Source organism: Passer montanus, unplaced genomic scaffold (assembly GCF_014805655.1).
Source record: "Passer montanus isolate IOZ18808 unplaced genomic scaffold, ASM1480565v1 scaffold15, whole genome shotgun sequence".
Lineage (NCBI taxonomy): Eukaryota > Metazoa > Chordata > Aves > Passeriformes > Passeridae > Passer > Passer montanus.
In genome coordinates, this window is record NW_024362051.1 from 7,217,994 (window position 1) to 7,236,632 (window position 18,639).

At 42.6% G+C, this 18,639-nt stretch overlaps 1 protein-coding gene across 5 annotated transcripts in view; it reads right to left on the bottom strand.

The window, feature by feature from the left end:
* FAM13B (family with sequence similarity 13 member B) overlaps positions 1–8,500 on the bottom strand; it is a 44,749-nt gene extending 36,249 nt beyond the window's left edge. Inside the window, exon 1 of one of the 5 annotated variants that reach the window (XM_039701168.1) lies at positions 8,232–8,500. The gene's annotated coding sequence lies outside the window, so the exon portion shown is untranslated. Of the gene's footprint in view, positions 1–7,785; positions 8,166–8,231 lie in introns of those variants that run through there. The other 4 variants (XM_039701163.1, XM_039701162.1, XM_039701167.1 and 1 more) reach the window with 4 other exon arrangements.
* Between the last annotated feature and the right edge of the window lie 10,139 nt (positions 8,501–18,639).

Sequence of the window (18,639 nt, forward strand, 5' to 3'; positions counted from 1 at the left end):
AAAAAAAAATACAGACTTCTATTTCAACTGGCTTGGAAAGGTAAGAATGAAGTTGAAATAGCCTGGTTGTCTCATTGTTAGAGCAAAACCAGATTTACAACCCAGGTTTATACTTTGAAGAAAGCTTTATATGGCTTATTATCACCTAGAAAAATTAGTGAAAGCCTCATTTTCACCTTCTCAGACACATACACACTTTGACACACATTTCAATATATCCTTATCCTTATGACAATCCATTTTCAGAGCATTTCAGTCTTTTCCCTTTCAGTTCAGGTTTGGTATCCTTACAGGCTGTGATACAATTAATCTGACATTTACAAAATCTAGAAAGAGCTAGAAAGTCTGGAAGTTATTCAGCTTTGAGCAAGTTTTACTTCCTGCTATTTCCACCATTGTAAAAAACTGTTAATTATTAAACATTTTATCTTCACTTCTTATATGGATCAGAAGCTTCCCCCTTGCCCTCCCGTGACTCAGGAAGTGCAGCACGTCACTGCAGACACACAGGAGAACTGGGACAGGACACGTAACCTTCAGGATTATTTCCAGAGCCTTTTACAAATTCTAAGCAATGCTGTGGAGTTCTTTAATACTTTTTTATTAATACAATCGAGGAAATAGGAGCTAACCCACTCAGTCAACTCCTTCTACTTTTGCCCACATTATCCTGATCCTTTGGAGCACACACTTTCCCTTCACAATTTCATAACCTCAATGCTTCACAAGTTCTATCAAGAAAAAGACAAAAAATAGCAACTAAAAAAAAAAACCCCACACTACCTAGCTTGAGTTTAATTATAAACATTCTGGTTGCATTTTTTTCAATCTACTTCCCCTCCTTGTTACTACAAACATTTAAAAACATCCTTAAGCTACAATCATGCTCTACAAAACATAAACGCAGGAAAGTAAAAATACACCTTATTATAACCACATATTACACCACAATTTTACAAGAGACTGAAAAAAACTTCCTATGTCCTTTGCAACATGTTGAGCCCAAGCACCTTAAATGAGGGCAAAACACAGAGTTTTGTTTTGTATTGTGGATTTCAGTGCTCTCTGGCATCATTTAAAAAATTTTGGTTTGCTTTTTTCTATTAAGGCAAGTTTTTCATAGAGTCTGCTGGGAAAAGAGCACCATGAGCTTCATTTTGCCATCATAATAGCATTCACTTATCTTGGCAACTGGAGAAGTATTTACACCCACACATGAAATGCCACTGAAAACCCCACAGAATACATGGCTAACTGTTAATATTTGAGGAATACACATGAAAATTTAGACTTACATTTAGTTCAGCTTTTACATTAATGACTGAAGTACAAATAATATATGGGCATCATTTTAAATTAAAGTCCTCAGGGTTCCACCACCTTTCCTTACAACAAAGGATGAAGCAACAAGTAAAAATAAACAAAGAAAGGCTGCAAACTGAAACTGTGCCATAGGAATGAAAACATTAATTCTGCGTGTAGAATGTCTGCCACAAGTCTCAACTATTTAAGCAATTCTTTTATTTGCTTGTTTTATGTAGCAAGAAATTCGTGTTGTCTCTGAAACAAACCCAAAGCTAACATGACTGCTGTTTTGCTCTCTTTTTAATATATTATTTCGTGACATTAGCAAACATCACCAGTGACTATTTTCTTTTGAATACATAAAAGTAAAAACTAACAAAGATTTTTATGTGACATTAACAAGCATCGCCAGTGATTTTTTAAAATTTTTTTAATACATAAAAGTAAAAACTAACAAAGATTTTTAGATAGGGAAAAAAGCAACAAAATGACCTGTCCCAGCTTCGCAGGAAACACACCTCAAGTTTTTTGGCTTTTTCAGCCCGCAGTGCTGTGACCCTGTGAACCATCCCATGCCTGCAAAGCGGGTCCTCACAGGTCACATACACATCCTCCAGCACAAAGAGATCAAGGCTCCTTGTCTGCAATAATTATTTACAAATAAAATTCCACAAAAATGTTAGAGTCTCAAAGTTTTTGATTTCTTCCTCTATATTTGATGAAGAAAAATAATGTATTATGACTTACAGCTAGACAAAACCTGTGATGTCCCTCCCCCTGGATGCCTACAGCAAACATACTGTTAAATCCAAATAAAGAACTGATTTTTTTGATAAGTTTGAAACTACCAAATTTTAAACAGATTTTCTAAGAAGAATTTCTAAATGATGGCCAGATTCCAAGCTGGAATCACAGGAACTCCCCTCATGACATCAGCCAGAGCACTGCCAGGCGAGGGCAGGGGCAGGAGCCTTCCCTGGGAAACTCCCGAGTCACCGAGAGCACAGAGCCACTGCTGAGCTACACTGACTTCTGCCTCCAAAAACGGCAACCAGCACTCCTGATCTTACTCTGCACTTTTGTTGAGTTAAAAGGAAATGGTTTTTTTGTAATGTTATGTCAGAACCGTAACAATTAACACTGGCTGATTTTTATACTCAAATTACTGTGAGCATTCCCAATGGATGAAGTGCTTTTGGGCAAAAGAGCTTTTCCTCATCTGATTTTCAGCTTTTGTTCAGCTAACAAGTAAAAACAGAGTATTTTGCTTGTTTGAAATAATCCAGTCAAAATTGAAAAGATGGCCAGGCTGGGGAGGGGACATGGCTTGGAGTAAATTTATACAAAAGACAAACTGAAATTAATCCCACAAACAGAGCTCTACCACAAACCCAGGACACAGAAAAGGATAAATTTGTCTCAAGAGTACAGTAAAATGCACGCAGAGATGTGCCAGTGCTTGAACAGACTCACAACATCCTCCATGTAAAAAGAATAATCACATTTAAGTATTCATTAATGCATTTGAGTAGCCAAAACAATAATTATTTAAAATAAAAGTTTTAAACCCAGCAAGATTAGCTTAAAATAGACTCTTAAAGCAAGATTTCCTCTTTCTGGCTCAGTGAAATCAGCTATCAAGAGGTATTTTAGTCACAAGTCTAGACTGGCAAATCAGAAAATTTGGCTCAGTTATTATTTTAAATTAATAAATTTAAATTTGTGGTTTTCTTAAGAACACAATCCCCATCCCCATTAAGGCATACTGTTTGAAATTAGGTATAACTACAAAATTTAACTTGCAGTGTTGAAGGAATCCATGTTAGAGTAAATCTCTTCTCAAGCAGATGTGACTTTCCTGCTCCCTTCGTTTCTCATTATGGCTCCCAGCTCTTCACTGCCCTGGTTGCTTTCTGCTTAAGTAGGAACCAGAAGGAAACCAGCCCACTGCAGTTTTGCACACAATCACAAAAGGAGGGAACAAGCATGAACACCAGCTCTTTAATTAATGAACTGTTTGCCTGTGTGTGCCTTCACATGTGCATTCACACACATTAAACCTCAATGCTATTAAGCAGAAATTCTCCATCGTTTGCCACCAGCACTTCTGAGATAGTCTCAAAACCACTCAACTGACAAAGTACTGGTTATACTGACACAGCAAGTAGAAGCACAAAAAATACAACATAAGACTTAGCGGAATGCAATTCTAACGCAATTTTTGTTCCCTGGGAATGTGGCAGCAAGCCTTCTAATTTACGAATTAGAACAATTTAAATTAAGCCTTTATGTTGTTTCCATGCAAGAAAGAAACAAAACACCCCATGAAAACTCCTCTGGAAGAGATATAACTAAAACTAATAGAATTTTGGATTTGTGGGGGTTTTAAAATTTATTTACAAGCCAAGAAACCATAATACTGATTAGTATTTATTTTCCATTAAAGTTTAGTCTACAATTTCAGTTGACAGAACCTGATCACATTCTGAAAAAGCCCATTGTTCATGGACCTTCACGAGAGATAGATCCTATTAGAAAAACCTCAATTAAGTGACTGATTTAAGCAACATTCCAAAAAAAAATCCTATACTTTTAAAGAACAAGCTGAGAGATCATCAAAATGTTAGCTGGTTTTGATAAGCAAAAATAACGTTTTATATTCACTTACTAGATAAAATCCAAAGGCTTTTTAACAGCATTACAGCAACTGATAATCCTCCAACTACATTGTAGCAAGAAAATAAAACCATCAGCAATACCAGAAAAAGTAGATGTTTGCTCAGAGCCTCACACCCACCACCACACACTGCCAGATTTGCTCTCATCTGCTGCTGCCAATGCACATGTGCAGAATTCTAAAGAAACTTCCTGCTCACACAGATCCCATCACACTCTTAACAACAGTAGTTAATAAATAAAAAGGCTTTTGTATCTTGTGTAACAGCTAATTATATTCATCCTACTTGCCACCCCCCAATGCAAAGCTCTACTCCACCAACCACACACATCTCACTGCCCCTGCATCAGATAATGCAGAACCTTGCATGGCATTATAAAAGTACAGTAAAGTAACAGACAGGAAGAAATTATCAGCAAAACTATGCAACTTGTGAGCTTCACGTTATAAAACCAAAGCACTTTAACAATTGTCACTGCTCTTAAAACAGACTTTGGAACAGAAGCCAAGCTATCTCAGAGACACCAAAAAAGCAAACTATAAATATATAATGCACTTAATTCATTATACATAAGTTATCCTATTACATATATTTATCATCAGTTTGTTCCTCCCCTCCCAAACAGGTCAGCAGAAATGCACACTGGAACTCAGCAGATCACAAAATGGTTCACAGCCCCTTCACTACTGAAACACTGCCTGTCAGAGCCTTGAGCATGTGCCACCAAAATAAAGGACAGGCTCAGCATCCCCACTGCAGGAGAAAGACATTTCAATGAAGAGTTCAGTGCTGCAGCAATGATTCTCTGAATTTCAAGAGATGGGGAAAAAAAAAAAGGTCTGCTACTGAGGTCAGCCATCAAAACTTGATTATGACTAAATTTGAAGAAATCATCAGAAATCCTAAGGTTAAGAGTTACACTGCAGACTAAAATTAACTAACCTGATTATATTTCTAGAGTGCCAAGACAACAAAAGATTTCATTAAATGTAAAGTTCAGCAGAAAGGGGAGAAACCATTTCAAACACACACACTTAAAAAAAGGGAAAAAGGAAGAAAGAACCACATTGGTAAGATTCCAGCTCTCACCTTTTCAGTTCTGTCCATGTATTATTATCCTACACAGCTGAGCACAAATCTGAATCCTAGCACACTGCAGGGAACAGTGAACAGAGGAGACACATGAGAGAGCTGCCAGCGGCACTGGAACCTGGACAATCAGTGCAGGGTTCCCACCAGATCCAGGGCTCAGATCCAGCAGATGCCCCACCCAAATGTCCTTAGAAATGTCCAAACAGTGAAGAAAATAAAAACCATTTAAACCTCTCTATAGAAAAAGCCTCTGCAACCACAGTCTTTGTTACAAGCTGTTTGAACACAAACATAAAGCCCTATCTCTATTTTAAGCTCGAATGGCACATTTTTCTTTTTTTCTTAAGACAAATATACAGGATTTCACACATTCACAGGGGAAAGACCACAAGAGTAGAACTGTTTTTATCACAATAGAACTATTTTCACTAATCAGATTATGGGCCTGCAAAATATTACCCATTTCTTGTAGAGAATGACTCCACCCATATGTTGCAAACATAACAGGTTTTGACCTTCTAAACTATGTTTCTAAGACTTAAAAACAAAGCAGCTGCACAGAAAAAAAAAAAGCCTGGTAGAAGATGCAGTAACAAATACATTATGTTTTAGGGTGCAATAATCCGTGGAATTCACTTGAACTGACTGAACTTCCACAAATCTCAACAGCTGCCTATCAACCCAGTACAAACTGTGAAGATAAATCTGAATTTACCAAGCCTTGAGACAGCTAGTCGTTCTCAAACAAAATTTTTGCAGGTAAAATCTCTCACCTTACAGAAAATAATAGTCATCAATAGTGAATTGCTCAATTGTACTAACTTTCCAGGGAGCAATGCAAAATTCTTGTATTCTCTGCCTAAATCCAATTTTACAAGAGACATAGAGCCCCTCTGCTGAAAAACTGATAGAGCCATCACTTCACAAACTGCACAACAAGAAACAATCTCCCTCTTGCATAGCCCTTCACAGAAGATTTCATATTCCTTCACTTCTGTATCTCCTCCTCACATGTTTTGGATAAAATGTTACTTTTCAGTTCTTAAATAACAGTCCTCCCACCTGAAATGATCAATAAATATACAACTAGGCCTGCAATGCAAGGAAAAAAGTTGAAAAAGCTTGCCATCCTTCAGATGCAAACGATGAATTGCCCTGCACGTAGTTAATTCACTCCCACCTAAATGGCCACGGGATTTTTGTGTGCTAATATGGCAGTGACATTAACCTGGTGCTATGCACGGAATTAAAGGACAACTTGAAGCATTCTCTCACCGACATCACTTCCTCTTCTATGTAGCTACAGCTTCTTTTGTGGGGGATGGGAAAAAAAGAGAAACACCACACACAAAAAAAAATAAAAATCCAAACTTTAAAAGAAAAATCACCTCAGACTTGGCGGGTTTTTCTCACTTTCCCATGAGCCCTGGAAAGGGGCATCGCTGCTCAGCTGCAGCATTTGTCCAGAAATCAAAAGGCTGAGTACTAGAAAAGGAAAAAATCCTACCCCATAAAGCCTGCCCATGCAGCAAGCAGGGACTCAAAACTTTCTGGTGTCTGTTCCAAACACACTGAATATTTCTCCAGCCTCACCTGCTTTTGCAAACATGCCATTATGTACATTAGAAAGCAATGCTTCACTGCCTGCACAGGCTCTCAGGGTATGAGCCACACATGACAAATGTTAAATGAAGTCTTTTAATGAGTCTGAGAAGATCCTCCAGTGTTCCAAACAACACAAAAATGAAGTGCCCAAACTAACACAGAGCAGATAAAAACTATCATTTGCCAACTCAGACCTTCTGAGGTGTTGTTCATGTCAAAATCTGCAAGCATTAAAAGCTACCAGGAGCTTCTCTGAGTCAGCTTCCTTAAATGTAACCATGGGACACTCTACTTGATCGATTTTTCTAAAACAATACTGTAAATTTCCAGTTTGATGCCTTCAAAACATTGAGGTATTTAAATCCTTATTGTTACATAGTTGAGACAAGGAAAGAATCCCTATGGAGCCAAACAATGTATAAAATACAGACAAAGAAGATTAAAAGAGATTCTAAACATCTTTAAGTCTATGCAACAAAGAACATAAAGCAAATTACTAGTTATGAGCAGTAAAAAAAAGAAATAAAATAAACAAAATAGCTAAACTGCTTATAATATAGGCCAACAAAACAGCTTTCTATTCTTTTTATACTGCAGATTAAACTGCATGGAAGACAGGAAAACTTCAAACCTAAACGCTAATCCAGTTTAACAATTTGTTCTAAATTCACAAACTAACAATTCCATCCCTGAGGACATTCAGGAACTCATGCCAAAAAAGAAATAAACAATTGTGTAGTTTTTTATATATTCACTTTCTTTTTTCTTTTTTTTTTTTAACAGGCAAGAGTTATTACACGGTATTTACTTTCTTCATCTGTTACCTCTTTTCCCCAGCTTGAGCCTGGCAGCAGTAAGAAATTTTGTAAAAATTTCTCAAGATGCAGCCAGCCCAAGGAACCTGAGAATAAGAGAGCTGTGCATTGAAAGCAGCCGTTGCAGTATGTGATGGCAGGTTTTTTGTTGCTGGGTTTTGTCGGTTTTTTCCCAAACCTTGAAGGAGCACCCCAACACTGGGCCATCTCACGTTAAAGCAACTTTTTGACAGCAAGAAACATTCCCACTGAAATATTCAAATCTCCTTGCAGGAACAATGGAAACCCACAGCAGCAAACCCCTCGGACGATACATTCGGTGGCAGGCTGCCGCGTTCCGTCCATGACCCAGCGTTCCTAACGCCAGCGCTGCCTTCGCGACCGCAGGCGACTTAGCGACCGCCCTCCTTCCAACTTCAGCGACCACCTGGGCTGTCAGGGCGCGGCGAGGCCGGCGCTGTCACCGCGCCAAGGCCCTGCCAGGGGGCACCCGGGCGAGGAGCGAGCAGCCGGGGCACACAACTCCTGCGGGAGCCGGGCTGTGGGCGCCGCCTGCGCGGTCCCACCGACACCAGCCGGGGAGACGCTGCCGCCTCCTGACAGCTCGCGGCTCGCGGCTCGGCAGGAGGAAGTTCCCGCGCCCCGCTCGGGCCGGTGCCAGAAGGTTCCTGAAGCCTGACGTGACACCGAGCGGCCCGAGCCGCGACCCCCCGCGCATGCGCCCCGCGCCCCTCACCGTTGCCGGGTGACTCGCCCTCCCCGCCGTCCTCAGCACCACCAGCAGGTTCCTCCGCCTCTTCCTACCCCGGGGGCCGGCGCGGGCCTCTCCTGGCCGCTCCGCTCTCCTCGCAGCCCTCCTCCGCCGGCCGCTGTCCGCGCCGTGTGCCGCGGCCGCCGCGCTGCCGGGACCCGTCGCCGTCCGTGCCCTCACAGCCGCTCCGAGCTCCGAGCCGCGAGCGGGGGGTCCCCGACGGCAGCGGCGGCGACGGGCGGAAGTGACGCGCTGACTGACAGGTGCAGAGCGCGCGCCCCCCGCCCGCCTCCCCCCGGGGGTCACGTGCCGCGGGGCGGGGCGGGCGCTGAGGGCGGGCGGGACCCGCGCCCTGAGGCGGCGGCGGCCGCGGGCGGCTGGCCCGGGGGAGAGCGAGGGTCGCCCCGAAATTAACGTTTTCCCCATGTTCTCGCCCTCAGGGTAGCTCGGCCACCCGCCCGCATCGGCCTGTGCGGGATCCGAGTCACAAAGTCAAATAGCTTGGGGAAGACCTCTGAGCTCATCGGGCCCAACTTTGAACCGAGCATCACCGCGCCCACCACGGCCGGGCACTGAGTGCCGCGTCCGGTGTTTCCTTAAACACTTTCCTTAAACACAGCCCGTTCCGATGTCTGATCGCCCTTTCCGTGGAGAAATTCCTCCTGTCCAACCTAAACCTACTCTGGTGCAGTTTAAGACTCTCCTCATCCTGAGGTGCCCAGAGAGTGACCGCGGCCAGCAGTGGCACCATGCAGGCTCGTACCCTACTGCTTGGGTTGGACTTGAGGAGAAATGTCTTCATGGAAAGAATGATCAGACATTGGAATGTCCAGGGAGGTGGTGGTGTCATCCTCCCTGGAGCTGTTTAAGAGGAACCTGGGCAAAGCACTCAGTGCCATGGCCTGGTCGACATAGGTTGGACTCAACAACCTCAGAAGTCTTTTTTGGCGTAATTGATTCTGATATCCCAGTTTTGCTTTTCTCATAACCATATTAAAATATTTCCTGTAAATCTTCTGGATTGAAGCATGAAGAGCAATCACTGCCAAACGTTTCCCAAATGTAAGCGCGCCAGAAGTAATGAAGTGCCCTTTGACAATGAGCTAATGCATTTTGAAACACAAAATTTAGCACCCTTAAAGTGAGTTAGCATAAGTTAGAGAGGAGATGCAAGCTTACACCCGAAGTGTTAAAACCAGTGCCTGGCAGTCTGTGGTTCCCACATGCCACGCTGAAACTACAACAGCTTTTTCTGTCATGCAGTGCCAGCAGCCATAGGTGGTGGGTTTAATAAGGCATTTAAGGAAACTTGGATTTAGTTAGTAAAAATCCTCTCAGGAAAAGCTTTTTTTTTTCCCCCCGTGAAAAACTGACAAAGAGTATATGAAAGGGGGAAAAAATTATACAAGCAGGATGGGATTAATTGAAACCTCTGTATTTTCAATAGCTGGGAGGATTATTTTTCAGGTTTTCCAGCATGGATTCTGAATTTTATCTAGAGATACATTTATAAGACTCATTAAAAGGTTTTGCATTCAGAATCCAAAGAAGGGAGAGTCACAACCCCACAGTAAATTAACTTGGGTTTAATCAGATCTAAAACTCTCTTTTCCTGCTGGAAGATTTGGTGTCATTAGGAGGTACCACACAAACCCAATAAAACGTGTAGGGTCGGGGGAAATGGTCTGTGTGTGCTCTCTGTTTCCACAGCAGACTTCTCCACTTGAAGCACTAATAAAATTTCCTCGCATCAGGATGAGGTTTCTGAATTTGTATTTTGTATACATAGCCGTGTTCTTTCTGATTCATTTAGCCTCATCAACAACAATAAAGATACTGAATCAGAACAAGCTGGCAATTTTGTTGATGAAACATGGGGGAGAGCGGACTCCAGCTGGCTCTTCTGCAGATCCATTGGCCGGCTGACAGGAGTAGAGCTGCAAGAAACCTGACACAGAAAGCACACGCGGTGAGCAGAGGCAGGCAGGTAGGCAGGCACTGCACAGCACCTGTCTGCTGCTTTTGAGTCCAAGGCAGTGGTTTCTCTCCTCTGAACTGGCTCTGGATACAGCATTTCATGCCAGCTTATCCTACCTCCTTTCAAAGGCTTCCAAGGCTCCTTGCAGGGGGCAGACATATGCAGTCCCAGGCTGCCATTTTAGGCTTTTCTGCTCACTTTGTGTTCTTGCTGTCTACTTGAAAGGTTGAGGACAACCCGGGAGTCAGAGAGTCATAGAATATCTCAAGTTGGAAGGGGCCCATAAGGATGGAGTCCAGCTCTCTGCTTCTCACAGGACTGTCTAAAGCCAAGCCGTGTGGCTAAGAGCATTGTCCAGATGCTCCTTGAACTCTGGCAGACTTGGCACTGTGACCAGCTCCCTGAGGAGTCTTTTCCAGTGGCCAAACACCCTCTCAGTGAAGAACCTTTTCCTTATGTCCAGCCCGACTTTTCCCTGACACAACTTGATTCCATTTCCTTAAGTTCTGTGACTGGTCATCAAAGAGAAGATCAGCATCTCTCCTTGCCTTTGAGGGAAGCTGCAGGGTGTGATGAGAGCCCCCCTCTGTCTCTTCATCTCTGAGCTGAACAAATGCCATGAGCTAATCTGCTCTTTGTAAGACTTTCCCTTGAGACTTTTCACAGTCTTAGTCTCTGTCTGATGCTTTGGCCACATTTTCTAAGACAGTAAATACAGAGAGAAGAGAGGCAACAACTTGATGAGTGGCTGCATGGTTGCTTGTCAAAATTCAGCTGTTGAAAGCATCTGCCTCTCAGATCACTCCTAAACATCACAACAGAGCAGTGTCCATTCGCTGTTCCCGCTGCATTTTGCACTGTCTCAGGCACACCTGAAGTGTGAAGGCAGCATTCCACATTCCTCCCCCTCTGTGCTGTGCAGGCTGTGGAGCTCCCACAGCCTCGTTTCCCACTCCAAACCCAGGGGCACATTCAGAGCAGGGGTTGTGCAGGGCTGCAGTCCCAGCATGTGACACTGCAGTCACCCCATGTCAGGAGGTGTGACACTGCACTGCCCTGTGCAGTGACACAGCCCCTGTGCCAGGCTGCTGAGGAGCAAAGGACCCGTTCCCCCACTGCTGCACAGCTCCAGGAGCTTGGCAGGTGCAGCTGGTCAGCATCTGGCTCTAGGGCTGAAGGGCCAGGGTGCCATGGCATCCCTGTCTCATCAGTAAATCCATGTCCAGAGCCATTTCTGCAACTCAGTGTGTTTCCCTACAAGTCCTTACAGCTAAAGTGCTCAGCTTATAAGTTTTGCAGAGATTCACTGCTAAGTGCTTACAAAATAACTCAGTAGATCTGAAATAATTACTGGTGTAATTCCCTTGTATTCAGAAAAAAACCATTCATAAGCACAGACCACTATTGCCTGTATGTGTCACAGAAGAACTGGAGCCATGTTTCCTTCATGACCTAGTATGGCTTTAAAATAAATATTCTCTGAAGAATTTAGCTTCCAATTAAGTTTACTTCCAGCAAGAGCCCTGCATTACACCTCATCAGAAACTGAAGAAAAATATCCTTATCCACTGTGCTCACTGTTGTACACAAACTGAGCTAAAATACTCCAAAACTTAAATCAGCCTTGCAAAGCCATAGAATCCTTGGAAGGTGGATAGCCTGCCATGCAATTCCTTACCTTCATATGATCTTACTAGGAGGAAATGGGAATGTGACACGTAGCAAAACAAGACACTGTCTATGTAATACCTGTGTATTATATGCCAAACAGTTTTTCCTGGAGATTATCTGTATTCAGCAAGGTGTTTGCTTTTGGGCTTAATTTTTCACCTAAAAATTATTTGATACATTCTTCTGAACATGGAAATGCTCAATTTTTGCCTTTAAGTGGATCCTATTGATATCTTGCAAAAAATATTGATAAACATGAGTCCTTTTCACACCCAGGAAGAATTAGCAAACCCTTTCCAGCTGGATGCTCTGCAAAGAGCTTTCCTTTCCTGTGTATTTCATCCACAAACAGAGACATGTCCCCAAGCTGAGTCTTTACTTTGTTCTTTTCCAGCTTTTCTAACAAACGTTTTGTTTCAGGATGCCCAGAACATGACACTTGGCCTTGCTGAACATCCATAACTCTCAATGGAAACTCTCATATCAGCAAGTATACAGTAGTTCTAACTCATGGTGTCCAAAAGGGCACCTAAGAAGCAAAGTTCATTTTTAAATCTTTGCCCTGTATTAAAAATGAGGCTTCACAATGCTCAAGCAAACAGGTTAAAGGATCTATTTTATAGAAACACAAACTCCAGCCGAGAGAAAACCATTCATCATTTCAAAGACTGTCAGCCATTACTAGACACATATGTAAGGATTTTTAAAAACTGAATTCAGTATCAAAGGCACATGTTCTGCGTAAATGTCAGACATTTTTACTCATTTTTCTACTAGAGTTCTGTGATTAAAATAAACATTTACAGCATGAGAATTTTTTTTCCCTGCCTCTGAACATTTTTTTGGATCTGAATCTTGGTTTTAGAAGATCTGTCTTTAAAGTAGAAATCTAGGAATATGGGTCAAATGTGGCTTTTAAGGCTTGTTCATATTTTAATTGCATGGTTGCAGACTTAACAAGAGATAATTCTTCCCTTCTTGAAATTCAAGACATCGAAAGGTTAATTCAGTCTTCTCAGTTCCATTTCCTTCCGTCTGTTCTCCTTCCCACACTCCTCCCCACCCCCCATCTGTAGACAGCTGAGTTATTTGAATTTTGTGCAAGCTAGTATTCATGCAAAGGGGAAAATCACTCAACGTATGCACCAGGCAAGCGAAAATTGCAGTACTGCACACTTGCATTTTTTACTTCCTATTTGCTTTTCTCTGCATTCACCAGCTTGGGCTGCAGACATACACACTCCTGCCCCAAGGATAAAGTCAAATTAAAGCTTGTGTGTCCCCAGTGCTGTTGAATCCCCATTCTTTGCACTCACGTGGAATCTGCTCAAGCTGCTGTGGTGCTTTTACCTTGGCTCGAGGAAGGGCTGCAGTTCCCGTTACCACAATTTGCCAGCTGCCAACACAATCACTCTGTGCTGCTCCCATGTTATTTCATGGTGTGGTCACTCACTCCAGAGGAGTCACTTTGACAGAGCTCAGATTAACCCTGGGATGAAGACAGAGCTTTAATCCAACTGATTTTGGCACTTTACATACATTTGCAAGAAAAAAATCCATTAAAGTCCTCATTAAAAATGTTCTAGTCCACTCAAGTTCTGAAGGAAGAGATGTTAACTTCAGATGCCAGGAGAGGTAAACAGTATCCTCTTTTTTTTTTTTTTCCCATTTTAAAAAAGAAAAACAGTGTTTAATGTAAAATACTTGCAGCTTTCATGGAAAAGGCAGAATTAACAGATGTGGGACTCACTTATTACCATTTTCTTACATAGTTGTTGACCTTGTACACAACATGTATACCTATGTGTTTGACTCACACTGTATAACAAGCCTATAAAATTGGAAAATTATTTCTGGAAAAGATGATGGAGAAATACAAGTTTTTCTTCTATAAATTGCTCAGAGTAATCAGCTAGAAAAGATAACTTGGCTGCCTTTTCTGTTCCTCTGCTTCAGCAGCCTTGTTTCCTTAAGCCGCTGAAAAATTTCAGGGTTTATCTTCTCCCCAAACATAAAACCACTCAAGCTACCAGGAGTCCCAGGCTATTGAGAGTGGAATGATTTGGCAACACAAAGAAATTCTGGTGAGGTGCCCCTCAAAACTACATCCACAGCCCTGTGGAATGAAGAATTCCTCACCTCTGCAGCTACCCCAACACAGCATGGATTGTAACAACAGACCCACCTATTGTCCTTTCTCCTCTGGACAAAAGGAAAATCTAAAGTTAACATAAAGCTAGTAGATCTCTGGATTTTATGATCTTTAATCTATCTTCTCCTGGATTATGTTGGTTATCTGTTTGCTGCACAGTGGGTGCCACAATTTGAATAGTAGAATGGTAATGTTTTTCCTCTGAAGCAAAGAGAGGGAGAATCTCAAGAGTGGATTGTTTCACTTCAGAGCAGCCAGCTACACTGAGAAAAGCCATGTTTGAGTACACTCCCAATGCTCATCCAAGATTTCCCTGTCTTACTTCTTCCCTAAACTGCTGCTTGCAGGAGATGCTTCTGTCCAGAGACAGAAAGGAGCGGGGGAAAAAAAGACTGTTAAAGACTCAAAGTCATTCCAAACTTGTGTCTTTAGACCAGTATTCACCACAAACTGTCATGTGCTCTGGAGCACTAACTAATGTGACTAACACATCACATGCTTTGTTCCCCACCCTGGCTTTGGGGAGAGAAGCCTGTGCATGGACATTCTGTATTAATTCTACTTTTTCCTTTAATAATTCATGCATGGGTCAACACATTTTGCTAGAAAGAGCCAGGCCAGAGCCAAGTACTTTATGCTGGGAGACACACTTTTGGGTCAGTTTTTGAGAAAGCTCTGTTGCAAGAATCTCCATCTGGTTATACTTTCAAAAATTCACCCCCATACCAAGTTTTATAATATGAAAAAAAAATAAATAAAAAAAGAGAGAGAGAGAGGAAATTTCTACTCCCACTAGCTTATGTTTTCTCCTTTGGCTCTTTGCTGCAACAGGGCTTCTGGGATAGACTTGTCTGAACTCCTGAGCTATTTGGAAAACATGGGGTTGGAAAAAATAGCCCAAGGAGAAGGGCTATCTACAAGTGCCTCTCCTCTCCCCTCATCTTCTGCATGTACCTACCCTCAAGGTTCAATGGTCTTGATAAGGAAAATGAAACACCTCAGGTAATGCTAAAACGTCCAGTGTAAGACGAGTGTGGAGTATTTACTGACTGGCAGTGCAGCATTAGAGCAGAGAGCCTGCCAAAGAGGGATCAGTGCCTTCCTTACACCCCCAGGATTCATTGTCTCTTAGCCTGGGAACCTGTCTCCGTTCCCAAACAGGGATATTTTTTTTGGCAGCAAGACGGAACAAAAGGCACAAAGAGAACTAAGAAAACCCTTTCAGTGAAGCTCTAGGCTTTTTTTTTCCTGTTCCCGTGAGGACTGGAAACCTTCTAAGGACAGCTCATAATATACCCAATCCTGCTACCTGCCTGGAAGGTGCTCAGTGCTCACAGGGACCTGCAGGAATTAGGGTCTGTACAGATTCCAGCCCAGCTTTCAGCCTTGACAAATTAATCCCCTACCTTTAGCACCAAAAATACCACAGCATTTTGAAAATGAAATCACTGTTATATTTGAGTGGGTGTGTTATTTCGAGACAGCACTAATGTGATTATAAAATCAGTTGTGTCAGCTTATTGGCTCAGCTACAGACACTGATCTGCTCGAGCGTCTGTTCCTCTACCCGGCTGCTCTCCTTAGGGTGCTTTGTCCCCCCTCAGCTCCCCGTGGAAACAGAGACCATTTGGTTCCCACTGCTGCAGTGAAGAGAAAGAAACCCCTTCTTCTGGCAGTTGCCCACCTCGTCTCTATGAAACTTGGCATTTCCAGAGCACCTCTTGTGCCAAACATGAGTGCAGCATCCCCCAGCCCACTAAAGGCTACAGCCCATATATGTGTGTGTGTATATTTATTTATTTATTTATTTATTTATTATAGATATATGTATATTTACTTATTTATTTATTTGTTTGTTTGTTTATATATATATATGTATATGCATGGGCTGGGCACACTGCTTCCAAGTGACAGCAGCCAAGGGAAAAGGTCAAGTAGCAGCAGGGTCCAAACCTCCCAGCTTCACTTTTCAGACTTTTCACTTGAGCTCCCTCTAAACGTTTCCTCTCACCTATTACCGAATCCTGGGAGCAAGTGTTTGTTTTTCCTGCTGCTCTGTGGGTGTTTGACAGACTCGGTGCCTTGTGCTGCCAGGCATGGTTTAATGCTGTCAATGGCAGGTGACTCACTGGTATCAGAAGTGTCAGTCCTGACAGGTTTGACTCAGCCCTTCATCTTTTGGCAACAAATTGAAATAAAATAGAGTTTCCATTGTATGAGGCAGCTTTTCAGGCACAGCCATACCAGTGTAGCTTTATGTGCTTTCTGTGTAGAGCATCTGGAAAGACTCTATAGTCTGCATGCTCCACTGGCTTCCTGGTTTTTCACATTTCTATACACTGGATCATTCTTCTGTCTCTGTGCAACATGAAGAAAGTTGAGGTTCTCATTGCAGCCACATCTTCCCAAGGCCAGATAAATGCCATGTTCCCCTTACTGAAGACAGTGACTCTGAAATCCTGCAATTAAAAACCTGACAAAGAACAGCTTTGCTGCTCATATACCAAAAATATTTCCATTACTAGTGAAAGGAAAAGGCATCTGAGTATGATATTACCTACCCATCTTTACCTCAAAGTATGCAATGCCCTCAGGCCAAATTCCAAATTTTCTGTATGTAAACTGCATCCAGCTGTGTGTGCTGCACTGAGTATATAAACATGAGGTTTGAATCCCACACGAGCTGTGTTTGACCACAGCACTGAATTTACAAGCTACAGAAACTTGACAGGCACTTTATGCAATGGTCAAGATGTTTGTTATGGAGATGAGTATCTCCTGATTTCAGCAGAGTGAGAACATGTAAGTTCTCATCATTATGTTATTTGGCTCAACATTGTTGCACCTTCTTCACAAACCCAACCGAATATCAATTAAAAACGTGGTCATCTTTAGCCTAAAAACCCAAATAATGTATCCCAAACTGTTTAAGTATTAGGTTGGACAATAAATTGGGCAATTAAAGTGGTAGTGGTGGTGAAAACAAGCATGCTCACCCTGTCTTAGCATGTTTAGAAGAGCCTGAGCTCTGCTGTGGATCCTGGGGGCAGAGCCTGTGACTGGACACAGAAAACCAAAAGTGAGATTCTTCTGCTTTGCTGTTCTGAACCCTTTGTTTGCTCTCTGCAACTGAGAGAACTTGTGCTACTCTTGAAGTTTAAGAATTTTTGTCCTTTTAGTCTCTCTTCATAATCAGAATTATAAATGTTATTTTTACAAATGGACAAACATTAAATATGAATTAAAAACTGAAACTCATTAGCTGCTCAGATTCTTGAATCACTCAGATTATGTTTTAAAGTCTTTTTTGATCTAAATCTTATGTCCAGCCAAACAAGAGGTTAATGCTCTCTCTTTAAACAGACACAAAGACTCTTCAGTGCCAAATCTCAGCTACGACTTACACCAAATATTCACCCAGTGGCTGCCTTCCTGCTTTTTCCCTGGGGGTTTCAGTCAGGAACACAGCTTTCTATTTGTGACAGCTGGTTGGATATGTGGGATGGAAGCAAAGGAACCGAGTCCTGACATTAAATATGGTGCACACACACAGTGATTTGGTGTGGTCAGTGCAGATGCAGAGATAACCAAGCCAGCCTGCACAAATCCCTTAGGCTGGGAAAAACCTTTAAGATCGAGTCCAACCACAAACCTGTTCATTGTTTTAGCTTAAACAAACGTTGTAAGAAGAGGTCCTTAAGACACATTTAGGCACATTAAAACCATTTTCTCCATGCACATATATCAAACTCAAACCCACTCCACCTAAGCCTGTGGTGCCAACAGAAAGATCCAAGACCTTCCAGGGGCTCCCAGTCAGCTGAGACATCTCTGTCCCTCTGAGTTTACAGCTCCAGCTGCCTTACAGTCAGTAGAGAAAACCAGGTACTCCTAAGGCACAATCAATTTTATTCCAACTTCATTGCCTCCCTTGTGACTGTCATGGAGCCTAGACAGGAATTTCAGGTGGAGACACTGAAATGTGCACGAGAGGAAGCCCACACCAGTATCCAGGAGGATGCACACAGCCCTTCTCTCCCTGCTTCCAGAGCTGTGGGCTGAGGGAGGCACCAGCAAGTGAATTAACGCCTACCAAAACAGGCACAAGCAGAAATTCACTGCACATCCCTTTAGGACACATTCCTGGGTGTCACTGTGGTGCCTGGGCTGTGCTGACCTCAGACTTGGCCCTTGGTCATGGCAATCCCACCATGGCTGTGCTGAGAGCCCTCCAGAGCCCCCGGCTGTGCTTCTGCCAGCCTGGGCATGTGGGGATGATCCCCAGGCGTGTGCTGAATGCACCTACAACCCCCCCCGAAAAACTAATCTGGCAGCAGCAATCCCCAAACCTCAACCTTACCCCAAACCTCAGCACTGGGAAATGGTGGGAAGGGAAACTTCAATATGATTGCCATGGTAAATGAAGAGAACAGAAAAAAGAAAAATCAAGATGTAATTTGGCAGTTTTCCATGTCAGTTTTCCCATTTCCCTCCCTCATGCACTTTCTACAGGAGCAATCTGTCCTTTCCCTAAACGCTGAGCAATCCCAGCACTAAACTAATCAATATTAATAGCGATGGGTTCGGGAGGG